Genomic DNA, 14,784 nt, shown 5'->3' with positions numbered 1-14,784 from the left:
TTTATTTAGGATTTGGGGAGTTTCTTAATGTGACTAGCTTATACTCTGTCAGATTGATTGTACTTTTTTTGTTCTTCTTCCTTCAACTTTTTAGGAAGTTATATCTCCTATTTTTATTCTTTTAGTAGTTACCCTTAAAATGTTAACATGTATTACAGACTTAGAGCTGGAAATTAACATCATCTCTACTCACCTCTGGAATAATAAAGGGATCCTGATCAGACCCACATGTTCTTGTTGTTAGTAAATCAGGCTCCAGCTTGTACATTGTCAGTGTAACACATATCCGTGGTATGTCTGAATTAGGAAGTAGACGCGATCCTTGGCTTCTCTCTTTTTGGCATTTTCGCACAATTTTTCCACCTGAGTTTTATCTGAACATGTACATTTTGGTTTTAATGCCATTATACTTTTTTCTATTAACACCTATCATCTATCCAAAACTACTATCATGAGAGAATCTTTTAACTCAGTCACAATAACCAATGAGACTTAGAGTGGAAGTACATTTCAACATAAAAGAAATGAAAATAGCAATATATCATTAAATTTAATTTAACAGAGCAAATTAAATTTAAATAGAGCAGTTATTTACCCAGTCAAGGGGCACCATGTCACTCCCAAAAATATGTAATATGCGTTGCTAACTTATTTTACTCATTGCTTTTGTCCCATCAACAATTATCAAAAGCTGGTTTATCTTCTCAAATTACTTTTCCTCCTTCACTACTTCTTACCCCTCCCTGCCTTTATCAGTAATATTCTCTCTGACTTTTGATAGCATTCAAAATATTCTTTATGGTGTCTGTATTTGTACTAAAATATGAAACCAATATATCTTGTTTTCTTAATTTATTAATGTTGATATGAATTGTGTACAACTTGTAAATATTTTTAAAATTGCGAAACAGATTAGCAACGTCATAGTCTTGATTTTTGTGGGCATTGATTTTGTGACATTACATCTGAATGTCTAATGTCATAATTTTTAAAACACTATTTAAATATTTTTATAGAAAAATAGCAAAATGCCTAAAACCAACTACCTTTTAACAATGAAAATTCAGTATTAGATTCCATATATTTTTCTATTAATAACATAACTCACCTATACAATCATCCAATATTAATTCTGAATAATTCAGTTGGCATTTCTCAGATTTTTTTACCCTTGTGTTATTTCCATATTTTCTCAATTACGAATATATTTCTCTTCACATTTAACTTTTTGTCCTCTACCGAATTACTTTCCTTGAACATATTCCTGAAAGGTATTGCCAGAGTAAAAGAGGTCTGAATGACTTTCTGGGGACTGCTTTGATGCCCAATTCCAGGAGGCACTGTTCCTAAGAGATGTAAATGAGGAAGGTGCTGTCTGGGGTCCTATAACAGAGCTGCCCTGCTCTGGTAACACAGTGCCAGAAAGGCTGAACCATTTACTTTTACTAGTGCCTATTTCTCCATATCACCTTCAAAATAGAATTTTAGAATTTTATTTACTTTTGTAACATTAAGTGTAAAGAAATAAAATTATTTTAATTTGCATTATTTACTTACTAAAAATGTGAATATTTTCTTGGTTTACTCTTTATGTCTCTCTTTATAATTAGCTATTAATTACTATCCTTAAAAATGACTTAAGGGAGTTCCCATTGTAGCTCAGCGTTAATGTACCTGACCATATCCATGAGGATGCAGGTTCGATCCCTAGCCTCTCTAAGTGGGTTAAGGATCCAGTGTTGCCATGAGGTGTGGTGTAGGTTGAAGACATGGCTTGGATCCCTTGTTATCGTGGCTGTGGCACAGGACGGCACCTATAGCTCTGATTTGACCTCTAGCCTGGGAATTTCCATATGCTGTGGTGTGGCTCTAAAAAAAAAAAAAAAAAAAAGAAGTTAATACATGAAGAATGTTTTGACTAGAATCTGGCTACAGTAAGTTCTGAATAAATGTTATTATTATTGTTAAAATACTGTTTTTGTTTTTGTTGCTATGATCATCCCTGGACATAAAGAGGCTGGATTTGGCCCATGGGTTTATACCAAATTCCTTCTTTCTCTATTTATTTCTAATAGACTTGGTTTTTTAAGAGCAGTTTTAGGTTCACTGCAAAACTGAACAGAAGATACAGAGGTTCTCATATATCCCCTGCTCTGATACATGCATAGCCTTCCCTATTATTAACGTTTCCCACCAGAGTGGTGCATTTGTTACAACTGACAAACCCACACTGATGCATTATTATCAGGCATAGTTCACACTAGGGGTTCAATCTTGGTGTTTTATATTCAGTGAGTTTGGACCAATGCATGGTGATAATGCATCCACCCTTAGAGTATCACACAGGGTGGTTTCATGGCCCTAAAAATCCTCTGTGTTCTGCCTAGTCATCCCTCCTCACCACAAACTTTAGCAACCACTGATCTTTTTTACTGTCTCCATAGTTTTTGCCTTTTCTAGGTCAAATGCTTAGACTCATACAGTATGTAGTCTTTCAGACTTCGTTCACTTAGTAACATGCATTTAAGTTTCCTCCATGTCTTTTCATGGTTTGATAACTCATTTTCTTTTTAGCACCAAATAATATTTCATTGTCTGTATAAGCCTTAGTTTATTTATCCATTCACTTAACTGAAAGACATCTTGGTTGCTTCCAAGTTCTGGCAGTTGTGAATAAAGCTACTACAAACATCCCTGTACAGGTATTTTTTTCATGGACCTAGGTTTTCAACTCCTTTGGGTAGATAACAAGGAGCACAACTGCTGGATCCAATGATAAGAGTATGTTTAGTTTTGTAAGACACCACCAACTGTCTTCCAAAGTGATTGTACTGCAGTCCCACCAGCAATGAATGAGAGTTCCTGTTGCTCCTTATCCTCTTCAGCATTAGCTGTGTCAGTGTTCTGGATTTTGCCTATTCTAATTCATGTAAAATATATATGTATATGTAATGGTATCTCATTTTAATTTGTATTTCCCTGATGACAAGTGATATGGAGCATCTTTTCATATGCTTATATACCATCTGTATATCTTTAGTGTGGTGTCTGTTAAGGTCTTTGGCCCATTTTTCAAGTTGGGTTATTTGTTTTTATGTTGCTGAATTTTAGAAGTTCTTTAAACTAAAATTTGGACAGCAGTGCTATATAAGAAATGTCCTTTGTAAGTATTTTCTTAGCTAAGGGAAACCATCAATGTTCCAGATGCCATCCTCTCTCAACATCTCTGGAACACCGTTTTAGAAACTCTTATGTCTCTCTCCTGCATTACTAGATTTCCCTCTCAGATATTTCCCCATCAACATACAAAATGCCATTTATATTTTCCATCTTCAAAAAAAAGCACAGCAACAAAATGCTTTGGATTGCAATTAAATATTCTGAATTTTCACTTTCCTTTTACAGTAAACTAATAAGAAGTGATCCAAACTTGTCTCCCCTCATCGTATTTATCCAATCTCTTTTTAAAGATATGAATTTTTTAATTATTTTTAACAGGTTCCTTTTAAAAATTCATGTTGCAAATAAAATCAGTGATTATATCTTTGGGACATAGTACTTTCATTAAATGGGTCAAACTCACAAATCAATGCTACAAAATACAGTGTTTTCCACCACTTTTAGTTATAATATACATATGTACATCGAGTTACCTATCTTAAAACTAAAATACAAAGGAAAATAGCTTGTTAAAAACCAGAAGCCGGACTTATAAATAGTGCAGAAAATGCAAACGCCAAAAATACGATGCCTCCTATGATTGTCACTGTAAGAGAACAGAAAAAGGTTTAAGGCAAAAGTCCTCTAAATTATGCCAGAATGTTACCTATTACTCTTCAAAAACACCTAAGCCTCATTTCCAAAGCAAAATACTTAACATGCCCGACTCTGAACAGTTAAGAATCAGTTTATTCCCCAGCACTGTTTTAATAACAGAAGCAACAGAACTCATATTAAAACCCAGCTATAAAGGAGAATTTTCGACTTCTGACCAGCAGAGACTGTTCTAATTCCATCTTTAAGGTCTATCGGCTACACAGGAAATTTTCATCAGAATCAATGACTATGGTTTCCACCAATGATTCTTTTTTTTTTTTTTAAACATTTTACAATATCTGCTTCATTTGTCTGTCCATATATCTTTGCATTTAAAAACTTTGTAAGCATTTGAAATTATGGATAGCATGAAATTTCATTACAACATACTTCAGCATGCATTTCCTAAGAATGACATCCTTTTACATGTCCACAATAAAATTACCCACCTAAGAAAAAAATTAATAATTCCTCAATGTTCTGTCCAGCCCATGTTAAAATTTCCACCCTTTTTCTCTAAGTAGATTTTCACATCTGGTTTATCGGGAATCAAGATTGCATTATAGTTAACGCCCTGCATGTGGCTGTGATGGGAACCTGCTCAAACTGCTACATAAAACAGCCACAGTAGGAGAATTCTTAGAACTCTCCAGGAATAAAACAGATCTGGATATCAATCACAGTCTAGTTACTACTAGATTCATGACTTTGGGTGAGTTGTTTGATCTCTCAAAGCCAGATGTGTATTTTTTTTCATTTCATCTGGGAGTTATGAGGATTAGAGGGGCTATTGGAGGCTCTGGGCTGAGGATAATGGCTCAGTATGTGTGGATACAGATTAGGAGGGCATAACCTTGATTAAAATTACAAGAACATAAGAGGAAACTTTTTTTTTACCATTAAATATTTTATATAGCATAACAAAAAGATAACTGGTAAGAATAACAAAAATAATACACCCTCTGAAAATAAGTAAAAAATAAAATGCATAAATTGGTTAAAAAACAGTGTAACTATATAAATATGTCCTCACAATTTGTTAACATCTTATTGATTCTTCAATATAGGCATTACACCATTCTAGGTGATGTGATGAGACATTATAGACTTTATATTGTACCAGGGAGAGAAATGGGTATTAATAATACAGTTGTAGAACTATATTATTTAATTGTACAGTTGCATTATTTAATTATAATTATCATAAATTCTTTGATGGAGAGGAAATCAGAATCAGTTCTAAGAAGACTTCAGCATTCCAAGAATGATGTCAAATGACCCCCTTCATGGTGCATTATGCACTTATTTACTTTGAGATATATTTCTCCTCCAGAGATTCCTTGTTTATGTATCAATTGTAGATTTTTGGTTTGCAGTTATTCTGAAGATTTGGTATAAGAGTCTATATGTATATGAGATTGCTTTAAGTTGTTGTTCTCTTAATTGCAAGTTCATCTCCAGTGTCTGCATTTGTACCCACCTCCTCTCATGATTTTGGATTTTGGTGGTATAATTGTGCATGGATGATTTTGTATCTTTACTGTATATGTACCTTTCCTGGTGAGCCTTGTCATTTGTGGCATTTTTTGTTTCCTGTTGCTGTCTTTTCTTTTCTGCCTAGAGAAGTTCCTTTAGTATTTGTTGTAAGGCTGGTTTAGTGGTGCTGAATTCTCTCAGCTTTTGCTTATCTGAGAAGGTTTTTATTTCTCCTTCAAATCTGAATGAGAGCCTTGCTGGGTAGAGTAATCTTGGTTGGAGGTTTTTTCCTTTCATCATGTTAAGTATATCCTGCCACTCCCTTCTGGCCTGCAGAGTTTCAGCTGAAAAATGTGCCAATAACCTTATTGGGGTTCCCTTGTATGTTACTTGTTTCTTTTCCCTAGCTGCTTTCAAGATTTTCTCTTTGTCTTTAATTTTGGTCAGTTTGATTAATATGTGTCTCAGTGTATTCCTCCTTGGGTTTATTTTATACGGTACTCATTGCACTTCCTGGATTTGAGTGAGTGGTTCCTTTCCCATGTTAGGGAAATTTTCAGCTATTATCTCTTGGAATATTTTTTCTGTCCCCTTCTCTCTCTCTTCTCCTTCTGGCACTCCTATAATACAGATGTTGGAGAATTTAACATTGTCCCAGAGTTCTCTGAGACTCTCTTCCTTTGTTTTCAATCTTTTTTCTCCTTTCTGTTCTGCATCTGTAATTTCCACTAATCTGTCCTCCACCTCGCTTATTCATTCTTCTCCCTCCTATATTCTGCTGTTAGCTGCTTCTAGTGAATTTTTTATTTCAGTTATTGTATTTTGCATCTCTTCTTGTTTCATTTTATATCTTGTATCTCTTTGGTCAGTGTTTCCTGTAAGTTATCCATCTTTGCCTCCAATTTATTTCCAATGCCTTGCATCATCTTCAGCATCAACAATCTAAAGTCTTTTTCCTGGATGCTGAGAATCTCCTCATCACTTAGCTGATTTTCTGGGGTTTTTCCTTTCTCCCTTATCTGACTTATAGTTCTCTGTCTTTTCATTGTTATAGGTTTTTGGTGTGATGACCTTCTTACAGATAACAGAGTTGTAGCCTCTCTTACTTCTGGTGTCTGCCCCCCTTGTGGCTGAAGTCAGTATGGGGGCTTGCTGTAGGCTTCCTGATGGAAGGGGCTGATGCCTGTCCCCTGGTGGGAGAGCCATTCTAATCCCTCTGGTGGGTGGGGCTTAGTCTCTGGATGGGATTAGAGGCAGCTGTGTGCCTGAGGGAGTCTTTAGGTAGCCTGTTTATTGAAGCACTGGGCTGTGATCCCACCTGGATTGTTGTTTGTCCTGGGGCTTCTTAGCACTGACTGATGGGTGGGGCCAGATTTTCCCAAAATGGCCACCTCCAGAGAAAGGCATGCTGCTGGATATTCCCAAGAGCTTTGCCTTCAATATTCCTCCCTCACAACAAGCCACATTCACCCTTGTTTTCCCAGGATGTCCTCCAAGAACTGCAGTCGGGTTTGACCCAGATTCCTATGGAGACTTCGCTCTGCCCTGGGATCCAGTGCATGTGAAAGTCCATGTGGAGCTCCTGCACATAAGCCCCACTGGCCTTCAATGCCAGATGCTCCAGGGGCTCTTTCTCCCAGTGCCAGATCCCCGCAGGTGAGGGTTTGATGTGGGGCTCAGAGCTCTCACTTCTGCAGGTGAGTCTCTCTCTGTGAACCAGTTAGTTTTCAGTCTGTGGAGCTTCCCACCTGGGAGGTATGGGGTTGTTTATATTGTGAAATCACCCCTCCTACCTCTTGATGTGGCCTCTCCTCTTTTTCTTCTGGAGTAGGGGAACTTTTTTAAGGTTTCTGGTCCATTTGGGTGGGAACTGCTCAGCTTTTAGTTGTGAATTTTGTTGTTTTTAGGAGAGAAGTTGAGCTCCAGTCCTTCTATTCCACCATCTTAATCCTCTCTCTAAAGTTATGAATTTATTTCAAATGACATATACTATGGAATAAAAATTAAAATAGTCAAAATTCAATTAAAAATTTCAAAATATGTAAGGAAATGGTGAAATAAGAATGACAAAATATTGATGATCATTGAAGCTGGGTAATGAGGTCTACTGTACTATTCTGTTTCTTTTTATATATATCCAAAATTTTTCCCTAAGAAAATGTTAAAGAAGGTGCATTAAAGTCTTTCTCCCACCCTTACACTATACACCTTATCAGCCTTGTCCTCTTCAGGTAATCACTTTGATTAGTTTCTTATGTATCCTTTCAGTGGACATACAAGGAAAAACAAATGCATAGTCTCTGTCTTCCTTTCTTACACACAGGGTCCTTTTACACTTCATACATGCTTCTGTGATTTGCCTTTATTGTGTTAACAGTAGGTGCTGATTTGCTACCTTGAGTGTGAGGCACAGGTCTGTGGTGCAAAACATTTCTTTGCTTTTCATATTGAGTCACCTTTTAGCCCAGGTTCTTCCTCAGACAGACATCTAGGACTTTCCTTCTTTTCCCTTGGGTCTCCTTCTCCTCCACCCAGGGTCCTAGTCTTTTTCTCTTTCCTGGCACTGTCCTGGATTGCTGGAGTTGGACCCTCAAGTCCTACATGTCACCTGGAGCAGCGATGTCTGCTTAGAGCCTTCACATCTTAGGTGGAAGTTTCACTCCTTCAGGTCCTAGGAATGAAGCATCTATGAAACAATGCTTTCCTTTGCACATGGTGACCACTTCTCTCATAGCCAATTTTTGGTGCAAGGTCTTAATGAGGATTTCTTTCCATTTGGGGTGTGTGAAGGTGAAGTGGGAATGAGGATATAAAAAAGAAAAAAAGAAAGAAAGTCAAATCTAGCCACTCATGTAAAACTTTGAAATGTTTGGTTCTATTTTTACATTATCTCTATTATTAACCTTTATTTCTGTTTATTAAAAAATTTTAAATACATATTTATTTTATATTTTAAAAGCTACAGTTTTAGACTAAAATAGTTTCTGGAATTTTTACTATTTATTTTTCTGTAAATTTATTTTTCCTATTTTCTATAGGGTTTTCATCAATGTTTTAATTGTTCTGCATGAAATTTCTGGCTAAATTTAGAAGGATATTGTGTTTCTCACTATATTAACTATTTACTCCTCAGAGTGTGGCACATTGCCTGTTCTATTTGAACCCACCCTTACTGTAATGCTTTTTTATTAGATCTACGTGGAACTTTGCTAGGCTAATTTTTTAAATGTCCTAGCACCTTAGCATGGCTAACATTATACTGGAATGTTCAAAAAGAAGTTTGATAACAAAGTAAGGAAAAAAATCATAATAATATACTGAAGGGAAGTTGTAAAAAATCAAAGTCTGAATAATTATGCTAATAATCTTAATTAGCTTTACTGAATTCAAAATCCCCATGTCTTAAGGTAACACCATTCCAACAGCCCACTTCTCACACATGGCAATCCTTTCCTCAGTTGGGCATCAGCTCCCCACATGACTTGTTCCATTTGGGCTAACACCAACTCTTCTCTAAGCTCAACTGTTTAGTGGTTCAAACCTCTCTAGGTTAGAGTTGTCAGATAAAACATGGGACAGTTAAATTTGCATTTCAGATAATCAGCTAAAACTTTATATTAGTATAAGTACCCCAAGTATCGCACATTTGTTTTTTATCTGAAATACAAATTTTAACTGGAGATTTATTTTTATGTCTATACCAATATCGATCTATTTACAGATATATGTATGTGTATATGTGTGTGTTTCTAATATTTTTCTAAATCTGGTGATCTTTCCCACTATCCAAAGCATTACCAACTAATTTTATTTTCTGGTCTGAGTGATACACCCAATTCACAACTAATGTGCTGGCTAATGGAGATGAAGCTTTTGAGACCATTCAGGTAATAAAAACATACATCTTTCAAAGCATTCAGTGGTTTGTACTCCACACTTTCCAGGATATGAAGGACCAGGCCAGAAGGCTCAAGTCCCCATGTTCGAATCAACCTTACAGTTTTATTGAACTGATTGCTCCAGTTTAGCTAAACTAAAAAGCCTGAAAAAAAAAAAAAAAGGAGTTCCCGTCGTGGCGCAGTGGTTAACGAATCCGACTAGGAACCATGAGGTTGCGGGTTCGGTCCCTACCCTTGCTCAGTGGGTTAACGATCCGGCATTGCCGTGAGCTGTGGTGTAGGTTGCAGATGCAGCTCGGATCCCGCATTGCTGTGGCTCTGGCGTAGGCCGGTGGCTACAGCTCCGATTCAACCCCTAGCCTGGGAACCTCCATATGCCGCTGGAGCGGCCCAAGAAATAGCAACAACAACAACAACAACAAGACAAAAAGACAAAAAAAAAAAAAAAGCCTGATTCTTACTTAGTATACCTGACCAAGAATTCACTCCTTCCCTAGTTCCTCTGGTTCTCCTAGAATTGATAGGGATAGAGTTACACGGATAGATGTAGAAGTCCCAGTAGGGGACCATAGATAGAGAGGGAAACCCAGAGAACTTTGGGAGACCACTGTAAGTTAATAGTTGCTCAAGAAAGCTATCAGAACAAAGCAGGCTTGCTTAATTATAAAACCATAAATAAAAATGTGCAATATGCCTCAGGTCATTAAGTGAAAGATAAAATGAGACCTGCATTCAAGTTCAGCAAGATAATGATCCTTGGGACCAGGGACAGGAATTTAAGGGAAAGATGACATTTCAAAGTAGGAGAACCTCATTATATGGAAACCTGAGATGATTCAACATATTTTAGCATATGTTACTGCCCTTCTGCGGATTTGAATAAGCACCAGGACAGTCCTAGTTTGACCTCATGGGGTCAAATACTCTCTTACCCAATATGAAGGAGGAGCTAGTAATGTAAGCCTGACCTCTATTTGAAGAATGAGGAAGAATGTGGTCTTTTCCACCTCCCCACTTTCCTTAGGTTATAAAAACATAGCTCACCAAATCCTTGGGGAAAAACCTCCTCTCCTGCCTGCTTGTATTCCTCACAAGCGTCCTATCTTAACAAATCTATTTCTTGCTTATCACTTTGTCTCTAGCTAAATTCCTCCTGCACGGAGACACAAAGAACCTGAGCCTCAGTAAGTCCAGACACAAGGTGAGTGATTCTAAACTTAAAAAGTGGGTCCAAGTTCCAATCTGGGTTTTGGCTGGGTTCTAGTCAGAGGTGTTTCAGTTTCAGCATCTCCCTTACCTGTGCCTTCCCCATTTGTTTGAGATCTCCAAAACTGCCTCCAGCTTGCTCAAGAAAAGGCGCTTCCTGCGTTCCTTTCCAGGGCACAGTCTGACTCCTGATACAGGCTGCAGCCTGCCCCTGGCTTCCTGCCATCCCTCCTCCTGCACAACACTCTCCCACTCCTTCCAGCCACAGTTCCAATCTGTCACCTCATGTGATCTTTAAGTATTCTGCTCCTCACGGAAGGCTGTGAGATAGAAAAAAACAAGCCCCTGATGCTGGGCACTCACATCCGGCCTTGGCATTCTCCTTTTGAACCTAAGAATTTCACAGAACACACATCGGACAAGGTCCCTGTGACCACAATGGCTCAAGACAGAAACAAGTCCACTCTGTAATCATGTCCAAACACAGACGAAAACACTGTTCAAACCACAAAAATGACCACCCAGACATGCCCTAACTTGGCTAACAGGAGTGCCTGCTGCTTCTTTATAAATTATGGCTTTAATATTACTCTAGTCCTCCCTCCTTCTAGATAAGAGTCCTTGAGATCCCCAGACACAAAATTATCCCTGCTCCCTGACAGCTTCCAACCCAGAGCAAGCCCTTACCTCCTTGAGCTCTCCTTAAAATGAACTAACAAGAGCACAAATCCTAGAGTAAGTCTTTTCAAACCCCCCTGGTTACTGAAACATATGCCCTGGGATGCTGTCTCACCCTTTCCAGGAGTGATAAACCCAGCTGTTCAACTGCAAGGGTGTTCTGGATGCTCTTTGGCTGGAGGGCATTGGCAACTCCCAGCGATCCATGATTCAACATCAATGCTCTTCAAGGCCACTCCCAGGATAGAGCAAAAGTGGCAGGCATTTTGTGAAGCCCTAAGCGGCACTGTGTTCCCTGCAGGTTCTCTTATCTGTGGATCCTGCCTCAGCAGTGAAAGCTTACAGCAGGGCCCTAGAGGAGGGTCTGCCCACCTGTCAAAGGGCAGCTTTCCATTCATCTCACTGAGGACTACCTGGCAATTGGAAGTTTTCACTCTGATTGGGTGGGACAAATACATCTAGAAGAACTAAGCCCCCTGGGTCATTAACGATCTAATTGAAGAACAGTGGTTTTATAGCTCTGTCCTCACACCCTAGAACAACAATCTTTTCCTTGGCAGAAGCATTTGATTAAAGAACACAAAGAACATTAGGCTCAGCATATAATCAAGTCAAAATTAGTACATGGGTGTCTATATTATTAAAGCTTAGGTGAAAAGATTCCCTGTCTAACATATGAAGCTAAAACAAGCAGCTTCAAACACCCACCAAAGTCCCAAGTATAGAACTTTGACCACATAGATATAAAGAATATTTAAGACAAAAAAGTCAAGCTACCTGCCAGACTTTCTGAGGAATCAACTCTGACCATCCAAGGAGCCTGGAGGTGAACCCCTCTCTTTTTCTGGCCTCAAATATATACCCACCAAAAATTGTCCATCCTAACCTAGCAGTATTAGTTGAATTCCATTTCTAAAAGTTACCATGAGCTGCTGTTTTATAATTCCCCCATTGGAGGACATGAGTCCTTAGTCTGTCTCTGTTAGGGGATGTATGTCTGGATTCAGTGTGCAGCCCAGCTGGCACAGGGTCAGCATCAGGGTCCAGCCTGCTCTGATCTAGAGAAGTTTGTCTCCCATCCACAACCCTTTGGACAAGTGCCTTTGCCACTGTAACCAACAACTCCTCCTTGGGAGGACACACCCAATAGTCACCTGCAGGGTAGTACTAACCTTTTCCTCTCACTCCATGATCTTCCCTTGACTTTGTTGTCATATGCCTTCCTACTCAGTTTAGATTTCTCTCCATTTTTCTTCCTTAACTCCCAAGTGTTTGATCTGAGTTCTCTAGTTGTAGTAGCATCAGGTTTCACAGCCAATCATTTCATAGAGGGTCATGACAGGGAACAGGCTCAGGATTACAGAGGATCTCTAAGGTCCCTTTCAACTCTACAATTACATGATTCTTTGGAACTCTGTTCTCCCCCAACTTCTAACTGCTAAATAAATAACTCAATTAGAGCTTTCACTTTAGTGGATATTTACAGACTCTGTTTAGAGTTAATTTAGAAGACAGAATATCAACTCATAAACAAGTTTTGCAATCTTAGAAAAGTCAGAGAAATTCAAATTAAAGTAGCATAAGTATTGTTTTCAATCAGTCAAACTGACAAAGGTTTAAAATAGTAATAATTCCTGGGATGGAATTTATTCTATTTAAATACTTTGCCCATTAAAAAATAGAATTTTTTTTTTGGTATTGAGTTGTATGAGTTCCTTATAATTTTTGGATATTAACTCCTCATTATATAGATGATTTGCAAATATTTTCTTCCATCCCATAGGTTGCCTTTTTATTTGTGATTATTTCTGTTTTTTGTGCAATAGCTTTTTAGTTTGATGTGTCTCACTTTATTTTTGCTTTCATTGATTGTGCTTTTGGTGTCATATCCAAAAGTCTTTGCCAAGACCAACGTCAAGGAGATTTCCCCCTATGTTTTCTTCTAGGAGTATAGTTTTGGATCTTATACAAATGTTCATTTCAAGTTACTTTTTTTTCTTTTCTTTTTTGGTTATACCCTCACATGGAAGTCCCTGGGCCAAGGATCAAATCCAAGCCACATCTGTGACCTATGCTGCAGCTGCAGCAACGCCAAATCTTTAACCCCTGCACCAGTCCAGGGATTGAGCCATCATGTTACAAAGAAGCTGTATCATTAACCCACTGCACCACAATGGGACTTCCTCAAGTTACTTTTTTGAATAGCATAACATAGGAGCCCAGTTTCATTCTTCTTCATGTGGTCAACCAATTTCCAAAAACCATTTATGGAGGAGACTGTGCTTACCCCATTAAGTCTTCTTGGCTCCCTTTCAAATATTTTGATCAAACTGTCTCCATCTGAAAGAATAAAATAAAAAGGTGGTGCAGGCTGAAAATACAGAGAAAAAAATGAAAAACTGGCCCTGGGATATCTTCTGAATGGGAGGAGGAAATTCCACCCTAACCACAGCTTTCTATAGCTGACAACAGCAAAGTATGTTTTTAGAGAAAAATATAGTCATCTAAGCTCAAGACAAAAAGACTGGCTGGCTAATTCACTCACTATGGAACTGTCCTCATGAACTGATGTTTTAGAGAAAGAGATAGTAAAGTGGAATATAAACATTTATAAAGGATATATCGCATTCTATGTTAGAAATCACATGTTCACTCAAGCATTTCTAAATTCATACATTAAAAAAGTGTTTGCACATTTGAGGTTGGAGAGCTAAATTTTGTTATAGTTCACATATATAAAACTTAAATATGAACTGGCAGTAGGATTTGCTGAAAATCATGCCACAGAGTTTTAACCACAATTAGAGTTCATTTTTTAAGAATTACAACTAAAAAAAAAAAAGATAGAAAAGATAAATGAAACTAAAAACTGATTATTTGAAAAAATAAACAAGAAGTTCCCGTCATGGCACAGCGGAAATGAATCCGACTAGGAACCATGAGGTTGCAGGTTCGATCCCTGGCCTTGCTCAGTGGGTTAAGGATCCAGCATTGCCATGATCTGTGGTGTAGGTCACAGATGTGCCTTGGATCCTGAATTGCGATGGCTGTGGTTTAGGCCAGCAGCTACAGATCCGATTGGACCCCTAGCTTGGGAACCTCCATATGCCACAGGTGTGGCTCTAAAAGACAAAAAGACAAAAAAAAAAAAAAAAGAAAGAAAAAATTGATAAAACTTAGCGAGACTCATCAAAAAAAAAAAAAAAAAAAAAAAAAAAAGAGAGAGAGAGAGAGAGAGAGGGCCCAAATCAATAAAATAAGAAATGAAAAAGGAGACGTTACAACCAACACTGCAGAAATACAAAGGATCATAAGAGACTACTCTGAACAACTATATACCAATGAAGTGGACAGCCTGGAAGAAATGAACAAATGCTTAGAAACCTACAATCCCCCAAGAATGAACAAGGAAGAAATAGAAAACATGAACATACCACTTACCAGTACTGAAACTGAATGAGTAATTTAAAAACTGCCAACAAACAAAAGTCCAGGACCAGACGACTTCACAAGTGAATTCTATCAAACATTTAGATAAGAGTTAACTCTCACCCTTCCAAAGTTATTCCAAAAAATTGCAGAGGAAGGCATACTTTCAAATTCATTCTATGAGGCCACCATCACCCTGATACCAAAATCAGACAAAGAAATCACAAAAAAAGAAAGTTAAGGCCAATAGAACATAGAGGCAAAAATTCTCAACAAAATA

At 37.8% G+C, this 14,784-nt stretch overlaps 1 long non-coding RNA gene across 1 annotated transcript; it reads right to left on the bottom strand.

Moving 5' to 3' along the window:
- LOC110261037 lies at nt 3,603–13,450 on the bottom strand. The gene is made up of 2 exons (XR_002344769.1): nt 13,363–13,450; nt 3,603–3,766 (listed from the first exon to the last, which is right to left on the bottom strand). It is a non-coding gene; the product is annotated as an uncharacterized LOC110261037 (long non-coding RNA).

This window comes from Sus scrofa, chromosome 1 (assembly GCF_000003025.6).
Source record: "Sus scrofa isolate TJ Tabasco breed Duroc chromosome 1, Sscrofa11.1, whole genome shotgun sequence".
Taxonomy (NCBI): Eukaryota; Metazoa; Chordata; class Mammalia; order Artiodactyla; family Suidae; genus Sus; species Sus scrofa.
Note: the sequence above shows the minus strand (reverse complement) of the source record. Positions and strands in the feature narration are given on the sequence as shown.